This window comes from Actinia tenebrosa, unplaced genomic scaffold, assembly GCF_029948245.1.
Source record: "Actinia tenebrosa isolate PJP-AT-01 unplaced genomic scaffold, QUT_ActTen_1.0 PGA_scaffold15__27_contigs__length_11533743, whole genome shotgun sequence".
NCBI lineage: Eukaryota > Metazoa > Cnidaria > Anthozoa > Actiniaria > Actiniidae > Actinia > Actinia tenebrosa.
The window spans coordinates 1071604-1083779 of record NW_028292575.1 but is presented as its reverse complement, the minus strand read 5'-3'; the positions used below and the strand labels follow the sequence as shown (position 1 = coordinate 1083779).

The 12176-nt window shown below is 36.5% G+C and overlaps 4 long non-coding RNA genes across 4 annotated transcripts; 3 read left to right on the top strand and 1 right to left on the bottom strand.

The window, feature by feature from the left end:
- Positions 1–552: 552 nt before the first annotated feature.
- Positions 553–2486, top strand: LOC116290299 (uncharacterized). Its single transcript, XR_004196437.2, has 2 exons — positions 553–734; positions 2100–2486. It is a non-coding gene; the product is annotated as an uncharacterized LOC116290299 (long non-coding RNA).
- Positions 2487–3561: 1075 nt separating this feature from the next.
- On the bottom strand, positions 3562–4356 carry LOC116290307 (uncharacterized). Its single transcript, XR_004196442.2, has 2 exons — positions 4185–4356; positions 3562–3784 (listed from the first exon to the last, which is right to left on the bottom strand). It is a non-coding gene; the product is annotated as an uncharacterized LOC116290307 (long non-coding RNA).
- Positions 4357–6691: 2335 nt separating this feature from the next.
- LOC116290304 (uncharacterized) lies at positions 6692–7484 on the top strand. The gene is made up of 2 exons (XR_004196440.2): positions 6692–6842; positions 7220–7484. It is a non-coding gene; the product is annotated as an uncharacterized LOC116290304 (long non-coding RNA).
- A 2916-nt stretch (positions 7485–10400) lies between these two features.
- Positions 10401–11505, top strand: LOC148910792 (uncharacterized). The gene is made up of 2 exons (XR_016119833.1): positions 10401–10642; positions 11131–11505. It is a non-coding gene; the product is annotated as an uncharacterized LOC148910792 (long non-coding RNA).
- The last annotated feature ends 671 nt before the right edge of the window (positions 11506–12176 follow it).

The following is a 12176-nucleotide window of genomic DNA, read 5'->3' as shown; positions in this document are numbered from 1 at the left end:
ATGGATACATGGATGGATGCATCGATGGATAAAGGGATAGATGGATGCATGGATGGATGGATGGATGGATGGATGGATAGAGAAATGGGTGGAACGACAAATAGATAGATGAACAGAAGGCATTTGATGGACGTAATGAAATGTGGGAACTATAAACCTAAGTGCGTCCCATCTCCTGTTTCTTGCACCGCGTTACTAAAAAATTCATTCATTCACTAAAAAGCTTTATTACGTCTTTTTACTGACGAAGTTCTTACAGTACTTATCATAAAAGAGACAATCCTACACCTCTGCTTCCCCACTACAAAAAATACTAATAGAGAAGTTTTCTCTTTGTTGTTTAATGGAACGAATTAACCGTCAAAAAGAACCGTTACTAATAAGACAGGAAATCTTCCATGCGTCCCAGAGGGTAAATTGCTTAACACGCGCGAAAAGGAAATGAGTGAATTCCTATGAAGGAAATCTCCTTATCCGAGGCCTATTAAGAGATTATTCTCGTCATTCCGTTGGATAGAAATGGTATAAAAAGAGCTCGATAGAGCAGTAAAATCACTCTTCAAATTCCCAAGTAGTAATACAACATCTCATTTATTTTGGATCCCATCAGAATTTAGCGTTAAAACAAAATGAAAGCTATTGTATTTTTATTGATTGCTGCACTGCTTGCTTCACAACACGTCGACGCCTTCACTGCAGGAATTGGAAACTTTGGCAAGCGAGAACTTAGAAAGGTAAGAAATTGAAGTTAATGTTAAAATAAAATCATATATGTCGGGAATTATGTGAGTAGCTTTAAAAACGTTGTCAGTCCTTCGTTGGGTAAGGAAGCACTTTAAAAGACACGAAACTGTTTGATTACACTTCATGCAATTTAATCCAACATCGATTTTATTTTTCGTTGCTTTATTTTTAATGCTTGAAAATAAGATTTTCGTTGGTTTCTTTTTCTTGGTTCTTTGGTGATTGCGGCTACTTTTCTTTTTCGTTCTTCCTCATTCCTTCATGAATTTGGAATCATGTTTGCTGTAAAATCAAGAAATGGTGACCAACGTAGCCATCTGGCCGGAAGAAAAATATTCTTTAAATGCCGTCAAGAAAGAAAGAAAGCTCGAAACACGGATAGAAACGAACGAACAAGCAAAAAAAAAATGTTATTCTGCTTCCACGTATAGTTTTTTTTAAATTTAGCATTATATGATGTTTTCCCAAGCTTTTGGACCATCAAACCATTATTAGGAGTGAAAAGTGCTGGGCTGAAAAGAGCTCAAAAAACACACATACAAACTAATGTATTTACTCGTTAAAGCGTCGCGGCGCGGCGCTCATTAAATTTTTTGGGGTTTCATATGCGGCGTTGATTCGGAGGCGTTCTTTATTCGAGGGTGGTGCTAATCCGAAGTTATTATTTTTTAATGCGTTTAACGGATACATGCGCAACCAATCATGTATTACGAAGTGAATACAAACATTTAAAAAATAAAAATACCAATACCAATTCTACAATTCAAATTCAAGCGTCAATGTCCTGTCCTATGCTATCTGAGTCCAAGTACTGCATTGCATAACGCCCATATCTACTCGTTTAAGCTTATTTAACTTTTTTGAGTCTCATATGCGGCGTTAATTCGGGAGGCGGCGTTTATTCGAGGGCGATGCTTAAACGAGTAATTGCGGTATGAAGACGGAGAAGGCATTAAATGGTAAGCGCGCACTCAGTGATGCGAACGATGATGGCCCGGTAGCTTCGATACAATTATTTTTATATTATTTAAACTCAACGTAGAAAATAAAACTCACGTCCAGGTACAACGAAATTTTCAAGCAAAAACTTCTATAACTAAATTAATGAAGTAACTAATGGACATTAAATTGAAATGTAAATAATGTTAGCCGCGCATAGGGAAACAATCCTACCATTACTGGTTAGTCTAATATCATTAGTATTAGCAAGCGTAAGATACAATACAAGTATTAAAGCGTTCACCAAAAAAAAATTCCCCATGATGCAACGCGACCTGCAACTCCAACGCCCCACCTCCAGAAATGCTAATGAGCACGATATTTTAGCGATTCTCACGTGTCATTTTTGATTTCAGTCCCAAGATGCTGTGCGCACGGTGTGTCGTTACATTCGAGAACTACACACACAGGATGCCCAATACCCAAGATATCCAAACTACGAGAACGTACGCGAAATATGCAAATGAAGACGAGACGTTGATTACATTAGATCATCAACTGGATAAGATATTACGAACCAATATTAGCATTGGTAATTAATGATATTTATTGGAAGACTTAGAACGAGAGATAGAAGACAGGTTCAAATACGTTGGTCAGAAGATATGCTATTTGTGTTTAAATATGATGTAAGACTTTATAATTTGAGCCAGATAGACTGATATATATATATACGAAATTGTAGTAAATCTATTGGAAATATTTTAACTATGTAAAATAAATGATTATCTCATAATCTTGAATTAACGCTGGTAGAACTTAATGAGTTAAAACTTGTTTTTAATGTTTAAAAAAAATACATTTTTGGCCAATTTAGGCCCCGTCTACACGTATCCGGAAAATTTTGTATCCGCAAATTGTTTTTGTTTGCGTCAACACGCAGCGTATTCGAATCGTTTTCAAATCGTTTTCACTGTCCAGGCGTATCCGGAAATTTCTTGATCCGCCCCTATGCACGCTAGTCCCTAGTCCATTTGACGGATAGTTTTTCTTATTGAGCATGCTCAAAATCTTGTTTACGTCATCGTATTCGAAAATTTGCTGATACGACCGTCCACACGAATCCGTATTCGGAGCGCATTCGAAAATTTCCACTCTGGAGACCGTTTTCGAAAATTTCCGGATACGGATACGAAAATTTCAGGATACGTGTGGACGGGGTCTTAATTTGCGCCGACTCGAAGCCCGCGCCCGAATACACACATACATAAACTTTAAAATTTAATATATTCCATTTATTTTATTTAATCCCATTTCTCCTGCATACCATATTATGGGCTGAAACTTTGCATTTGTCTAGATGGCATTCTCGCAGTCCAGGTGATTAAGGAAATGGCTAGATGGCATACTCGCAATCCAGGTGATTAAGGAAATGGCTAGATGGCATACAGTTTAAGCATTTCCTTTTGACTAACGATATAAATCAATAGAGAATTGCCTTGGGAAATTACTACAGTTATAGTAGTAAAAATTGATAACTAGTGAACCGTTAAAGAGCAAAAAACGCCAATAAAGTCTGACACTTGTTTAAGTTAAGGTGCGATTCTCGTTCCCAGGACCTGCATTTCTTTTTCGCCTAGAAACAAGCGAGAGGTCTGGGTGAGCCCTAGAATGGACCAGCTTTTTCTGTTTCCGATTCATTGTTGTGTCAGTCAAAATCAGAAAACTGTACAGGTTAGATTGATCCAAGGATGGATTCCATTCCAAGCGTTTGTGGTCAGGGTAAGCCTTTCGTTTCTTTGGTGCTGACTAAAAGGAACGTGGGCTCATCGGGAACAGGATCATTTGCAAACGGAGTCACCACACTAACACCCTTACTTTGATTCTATTTTTCTTTATTAAGCTTTAAAACAAACAGAAAAAAATGAACTGAGTTTATTAGTGTCTTATTTATGCAATATTTCTAGATTCGTTGTCAATTAAGTAAGGCGTCGAAGTTTCATATTTCACGCTAGACTATTTCTTCAACTTCATTAGGGTATCGTGACTTTAACAGAAACCTTTTCTCATCATCAAGATAACTGTTCGGGTCGTTTCTTGCCTGAAAGAAGAAAAGAGAAAAACCAAGGGAATAGACTCTTTTAGTAATGCTTTCCAATGCATAACAGACCGCGTGTCATTCCCTAGAGTATCATTTCTTTCTCCAACGTTTGGCCATGAGAAGACACATAAATAAGGATACAATTCAAACAAAGAATGTTATGCTTTAAAGAGTGACACATGGTGACATTTGAACGAGTTACGCCCAAGGTAAAAATGTCTATTAACTTGATCTTAACGATTTGAGACGTAACCTTATAAAAGATGTGATTAAAGCCATTAGATGGATCCTATAGCTTGGGCAAGTTACGTCCGAGTGCGGTACGGTCTCTCTCTCTCTCTCTCTCTCTCTCTCTCTCTCTCTTTCTCTCTCTCTCAGAAAGCCAAGAAAATAGACTTACCTGTGGTAATGGTGATCTTTTAGTTGGTGAGCGTCCTGCTCTTACACCTCCTATGAAAGCATCCGTCTGATGAAGTACGAGCAAAAAACAAGCCAATAAAACCAAAAACTTCATTTTAGACTTTGTTTGTAGGTTCTCTCTGTAGCGTTCTGCGATGATGTAAAATCCTTGTTCCTTAAGGCCATATTTATACGCTTCATTTTACTTAGCCTGCATGCAGCCGACCTCCAGTAACTGACTGTTAACTCTTACTGAGCTATATCCAAAATAAGGAAGCTCGTCATTCAATAGAATTTTTTAACCAATTTATCTTCGATGCGTTTGATTAAATTTGCAGGATTAAATCCGGAAAGCGTGCAATAAACATACTACAAGCTGTGCTAATCGTTTTGTTTACTTTGAACATGAAGATACTTTGTCTTCAAAACTATTCAAAATGAAAGTAGTTAGAAATGCTCTATTTTCTTTCCAATAGTTGGACTTTATCCTATTCACTTTGGTAGCCATATGTGAGGAAGATTGATACTCTGTAAGTATAAAGACCATCTTGTACTATAGTACCGTAGTATTTAATTATCGTTATTTTCTTCCTGTTGCTTTGATCCCTTGTCGAGGAGTCTATTACCTCAGTAAACTTTCGTTGTTTATCGGATATCCCGGTTCAAAGGGGCAGGCAGCACTGCCCACGATATTCACGATATTACACATCTTCTCACACAACCAATTCAAAATCGTCTTCAACTGCTAAACTGTTTTTCTTAGTAGATCGAAAGGGTATCTGGCATCTTCTTTTGTATTTGTCAAATCGGAAAGCCTAGTAGCCTCAGAGAACTCGTATAGACTTATCTCATCTGCCATTTTGTTCACACTGAAAATGAAATATCTCAGAGAGAGCTGATGAGAAAAATGATCTGCAATAAAAACTGTTTTGTGTGTGTGTGTGTGTGTGTGTGTGTGTGTGTGTGTGTGTGTGTGTGTGTGTGTGTGTGTGTGTGTGTGTGTGTGTGTGTTGGGAAAATGGGATTGAAAAATATAAATTTTACTTTATGCCCACAAGAATAGGAAGCCGCAGCTCCGACTCGATAAAATATATTTAAATTTGCCACCTCTGCCTCTCCACACGACACTAAAGGAAAACTTTTCGAACGTTAGTTAGTTCGAAGTTTTCTTTCTTTCTTTCTTTCTAATCTTTAGTGTGAAGAGCTTATCTATCCTCTTGACATTCCTTATTTAAATCTTTAGACACATTTCAAGTAGGTTGTCTGATCGATGTTGTAAGTGTTGATCAACAATAGTAAGTGAGTATCTTTTCTTTTCTTTTCTTTTCTTTTCTTTCCTTTCCTTTCCTTTTCTTTACGATATATCGCATGCATTTATGATGAACTTAGCCATTTTCTGCCATCTGCTTAATATATAACCATAAGTACATTAAACCTTAACGTTATATTTTATTAAATAAAGCATGACTAACAAAGCAACGAAAACATCCTTTGTTTGATTATGGTTATTTTCCATTTTATCATACTCACTCCTTTATCAAATTATAACACTTAAATTTTTACCAACAATTGATTAAGTTTAATTTCAAATCCGATTTGTTTAGTCTTTTCTGATGCCCGGTCAAGATATTATACTTCCCCGGTCTATAAATTAGGAGTAAACAAGAAGCGTAAAATATGTATTTAAAAACAAACATTTTAGAAAGTCTATTTTTACGTTTTACGTCCGTATTCTTTTTAAAAGAACACGTCATTCCTCATTATCCTTCAACACCAACGCAAGCAGCAGTAATCTAGGGTCTTATAGTTTCTTTTTACTGGTTTTACATTCTTTATTCAAAACTCCAAAAGGTTTGAGTTGCCAGCCACTCAATTCACCCCATCGACTATTTCTTCGCCAACCGTTTCAGTACTGGCAACATGATGACTGTTAGAGTAATGTATCATGTCATGATTCTAGCTGTTCCAGAAGGCGTGTCTTTCTAGGTAAAACAGTCACCCACTTCAATCTATTTTTTTCATGTTTATAATCAAGTTTATTACCGTGAGTTGAGTAGCATGTGGTGAATTTCAACCCAGATAAACAACAACTGGAAGTCTGTTCGCCCCTCTCCTTTTCACTTTCATATAAGGTCAGATAAGATTAAATAATTACATAATATTCTGTACTTTTTGGTTTAAAATTGTTTACAGTACGCGTTGATCGGCGCTCAAAGACCCCATGCTGAACAGGTAATGATGTAACGCTTCAAATGAAAAAAGGATGGTACGTTATGGAGAACGTTTCCTTGTTATGATATAGTAGGCGTTTTCCAGGATATTGTGCCAAATTGCCATAACAGAAATATTACTGAATATCATATGATTAGTCAAGGTAGGAGTGCTATTATACTCTAGCATGTTCAAGTGTTTACCTTTGTCCTAATCCCGCAATAATTGAACTGTTTCCTTGTTTTGGTGTTGGATAAATACGGTCTAGAAGTACAAATACAAGTGCTTCTCTTCACTTTGGTCACTTTGATTCAGGGTAACTTCGTGAGAAAACGCAGCTAAAATTATGAAGATTGGTGTTGCCATTCTGTTCGCTTTTCTCCTCGTGGTTCAAACTGACGCCTTCACTGGTGGAGCCCGATATGGGAAAAGATCTTTCCGTCTTGGGGTAAGAGTAGTTATTTCGACTTTTTTTTAATCATATTATTATATAGAACCTATGAAGAACTTCTGATGAATACATCAAATTGCCTGGAACAACCTCAGGGCTGATCTAAGTCAAGGCATGGCTAACTCACAGATCGAACCCTGAAACAACCTCTGGGCTGATCTAAGTCAGGACATGGCTAACTCAGATCGAATATTGAAATCAGTTAGCGTACCCATATCTTAGTCCTCTGAAATTTCTAAATTGTAAAAATCAAATTAATTTTAATTCGCCTGCAACATTTTCTCCCACAAAAACTATGACTATGCGATAATTTTAAAGCGTACGAGGGTCTTTTTTCCTTTCCGTTGACTGAGCTGTTTAATTTTTCTCCCCAGTGTCGCTCAGGCAACCCCGCAAGTTGCAATCAAGATTCAATCCGCCGCTATCCACCACACCTCGAGTACCCTGATTTCGAAGACCGCTCCTCCCGCGAAAATAGACGATAAAATACAAACGATAAACGACTAAACGCCCGGGAAATAATGCTAAAAGATCTTACCATAAAATATTATAACTAAGAATATAAACTAAGATTGAAGCATGCAAGATGTATATCTATGACTAATTTCATCAGTAGCAATAATAAATAACTAGTTTGGACTCCGTGGTGCAATGAATACAACAAGTTAATACTGTATAAAATACTAGTGGAATGAAACGGGAAGAGTGATACTCTTCAGTTGTGATGAAATTGATTTTTCGGCCGTCCAATTGCCATGAGACATCACGACTTTCGAAATCTACCTTAGATTCGCGCGTTGCCAAAAGTTCTCAAATCTCGCGAAAAGCTTTAAGTGACTAAGTATCAGTATATCATGATGGTCATAACACATCTAGAAGGAATAACAAGACCGATGGAACTGGATTCCCAAACTTCACCTACTAAACCGCCATTTTGCCTGGTAGAGAAATTGGCGCTAGGCATAGCATCAAGAGACCATGAATGACAGTCCGGTCGTTTCCGGCCCGCAATGCATAATTGTATTTGACCAGGATTCTTTAATAGGATCAGTTTAAATGCATTTCATTTATGATTAATTTATGATTAATTAGTTTTGGTCATAGATAAACGTTATTCATGTTAATGCAAACTACTTGTTGCTAACTGCAGTATGGTCAATGTAACTTATTTTCTTTAGGTACAAGAAATGTTAGTGCGCACTTTATTCCACTCCGCTCCATCTCCCGCCCTCTTCCTGTAGTGATGTGGCTGTACGTCTTTTTCCAGTTTAAAAATAAGTACAATTTTGCTCTAAAATGCAATTGTTAAAAGCATGAAATGTGTAGGATGCTAGTAAACACTTCGAGGGCTTTTTCTATAAGCGACCAATCAAAACCAACCAAAATTTTAAAACTATAGATGCGGAGACTCTCAGAGTTTTCTCCAAAAATAAGCTACGGCTTTGCTGATGCGCATGCGTAAATAGCATTGACAAAAATTCGATGTTTTTTGTTTTGTTTTGTTTTTTGTTCCTTTTTGTTCCCATATTCAGTTATCCATAGCTGTCAGTTCATTCGATCGCTGATATGTTCGTTGCTTGATACGTTTGCTCGTTCGTTTAGCTTTCTTTCGTTCGTTCAATTGCTCGATCGGTCTTTCAACCCTTCAGTCGCTCGTTTCTTCATTCTTTCTATCGTATAAAGATTCAAGATCCTGCATATAATACTTTTTTCCTTTAAGAAAACGAGGGTTTTAACAAATGTTACACGATGGGACAAAACAGAACACGTTTTCGGTTTACGATACGCTTTCTTATTATGAGACAAGTGGAAAATCTATACTCTCTTCTCTCTATCTCTTTCTTTCATCCCTTCTTTGCTTTTTACGTCTATTTGGTATGTAAATATAACGTGACCACATGAAATTACGGTGCCTTCTCATGTCGAGAAGTTCAACACAGATTTTAACATAAATTTATAGTCATTTCTCGATTAGAAACTGCCACAAATGTTACCCGGCTCACTACAAGAATTTCCTTTTATACTTTAAATTAATTTTATTTAACGACATCATCATGTCACAACCCATCGTGAGACAAGATCGTTCAGAACGTGCACTGATATACTTCTGTTATAACTATTCAAGTTCCACCCCTTTAAAAACAAATGCTAATGCTTTTTCATTCTTTCAAGTTGTCAGCTATCAAGTAATGATGCAGAGCGATATCCGAGTCCTTCCCCGGGGGCCACTTAAAATTGAAAAATCCCAAACTTCAAAACCGAAAACATCAATTTACTTAGCACAGTCTTCGACAATCATAGTATAAACTACATTAAAAAACAACGCTGTTTCCTTAGTCCTTGTGTCGTAAGCTTTGTTGACTACGCCTCTGTAGTTAAGTGGAACCGAGCGGGTACTGATCACTTAATTCCCAAAGAAATTCCGCTCGAGTTAGATCAACAGCTGCAATCAAAACTTTATAATTGATTAAAACTTTGTACTCAGGTCGCTTCAGGAAATCTTAATCTGAATTCAATATCAGTTTCGAAGATGATTGTCTGATTTATTTTTAACGAGTCTCACGCAGACCTCGCACGATTTTAACGGTTTAAGCCTACCTAACTACTAAATACAAGTTATATCTTAATCATTTCTTAAAAGTTAAGAGCAAAATGAAGTGACGTGTCAAGAGCCACCATACTAGTTTTCAAATAAGCAAAAGCAGTTGTGATAAATACACGAACAAGACTGATGATTTGTAAGAATTTAAAGGCATTTTTGGAAGAACCGGCTTTGAGATTTATAAGAAGGTTGGCTTTCTCCACTTTTCTTTACTTTTTCTTCATCTTTCTTTAATTAAAAAAATTCGTGGTAAGTTCTTGCTAAGTTATTAATTCTCAGTCCCGAACTTTAGTTAGTCGTTTACATCCTAGTCTGCTATCTAATCGTTTCGTATCTATTTTTGAATTCCGGCCCACTCAACTTTCGAACATTACGTAATCTATATCTAGCGCCTTCAGTCCTAATGATATTTACTTGTTAATACCATTATCTAAGACAAGAGTTCTAATAAGTAAAACGTTTTTATTCGGCTCTATCCGTTGCCTCAAGCTACACTTAAATCATTTTTGAAAAAAAAATCGAAAGAGCTCTTTCTTTACTTTTCCTTTACTCCCTAATTTTCTCATTGCAAACACCTCGAAAAATATAACTGTTCACTTGCCAAAACCAATTATTTATCAAGATTCTATATATCCCGCCCTGGCTTCCAGCAGGAGTAAAAGCTTTTGAGAGTTACACATAACAGTGCAATAGTTTCGTTTAGTACTAGTCCACAGATACACAAGCAAAGCATTATTTCAATAATCATACTGAGATCTGCACGAGTACTTTAAATTACGACTGGACTAATGTATCATTTAATTTGTCCAATTACTAATTTTGTTGAGTTTCCACCCACAAGTTACTCAACCCTTCAATATTATTCTTATCATATCCTCATGTATTAACTCCAAGAAGTGTCTAATAGACACGTAATTTTGATCCTAAGTCAACCATCTGTTGTCCAACGCTTTGGTCAGCAGGGCATATCACATGGCATAAATAACACACTTTTCTCTGGTATAGTCTTGAACATAGTCCCTAAAATCCAGGCGCTAGCTTTTGTAACGTCTCCTAAGTCATTATGAATAGTCTTTTGATCGTCTTACTTCTGGTTCTTCTGGCTGTACAACAAAATGAAGGATTTTCTGCTGGGCTTGGTGGAAAGGTTAGAAAGGTGCAAACCTCAAAGAGTGGAAAACGAGACTTCCAAAAGGTGAGATAAAATAACTTTTGTTCGATTGGTATAAGCCTTTTTTTCGATTCGATCAAAATTTGATCATTTGAAATGCTTTCTCTTAGCTGAAATTTTGATTTTTTTTTTTTTTTCTTAATAAAGAGCTTCCTGTCAGCTACTCATATAACTTTTAACTTTTTTTCAATTTGGAATTCTCGAAACTTTATTTTTAGAAATTTGGACCATTTCATTCGCTTTAGTATTATTTCTTTCTTATATCAACAACCACTCCGGCACATAATATCTTTTGTGCTTAAACGAAAGACCTCAATCAGTCGTGAAAAACTACGAACGTTGAAAATGGGGGGAAATATGTCCGAAAGAAAAGGGCCCTTTTGCGTCTTGAGGTACAATGTTCATATGGTCTTGGGTGTGTTGTCTTAATATATAAGACCTCGTAGTGAAAGAGACCTATTTTACATATAAATATTTTTTAATGTTTTTTTTTTTTCTTCTTCTCGTTCTAGCCAAGAGAGGCACTTGGAGCTGTCTGCGATTTTTATCGATTTCTGAAATGGAGAGAAGACCAAGTACTCCAGAAACACAGCCCCTCAGTTATTGAAGATATTTGTGAACTATAAAAGATGGCAGACAGGAAGGATTATTTGACAGGAATTAACTCACCTTATTTGTCATAAAACATTATAAAACCCCACAATTAAATTCTTTGTAATAACCATTGTGTAGAGTTTCTGTAGTGATGTCATCTTGTAACATTCTTAGTGTACCAGTGACGTCATCAGCTCAGAATGGAATCAGTGTAAACTGTGCAATCAAAAGCTATGTATCTCTTGTTATTATATGAGTAACGAATACTAACAAATAAACATTTCGAAGTCAGATCTGTACGTATATTTTTCGTCAAAAATTTAAATTGCATTTAATCAATAATGCCGCGGTCCCATTGACGAACGTTGGGGAACTCCTAAGTATGGCTGTTTATTTCTCATTCTCATTAACCTAAATCCTAATCCCAGAACAGGAAATCCTTAGCTATTTTACTTGCAAAGACACAACTCAATCCCATTTGCTGGGTCTTCGATCAGGATTCCTTTCTACATTTCCGGGGCCACCCAGCTATGCGGCATAAGGGCATGCGCAAGTTAAATGAGTTGCTGCTGCTGCACGTTAAACAAGGGTTATAGTTTACTGCAAAGAAGAAACGAGTTGCTGCATTTAAAGAAAAAGTCGCTGCAAATATGAAACGAATTGCTGCATTTTAAGCGATCGATCAAGTGGCTGCATTTTGTTTAGGATCGCTTGAAATTTTCTCTTAGAAAGATATAATTAATACTTTAGATCTGTTAGATCGATTACAATCCCTTTTAGAAATCGTCGAATATTACTGCCGAACCAATTTTTCTAGTACCACAAACTGTGAGTCGTTTCTGTGCCGAGAAAAGACAAACACATCAAATTGAAATATTTTAAGCAAAGGAGAAGCGCTTGAAATTTCTCTACGAAGATAATAAGCAGTTCGTCGCAGTAAAATGCAGCAACTCCTTTCTTCCCT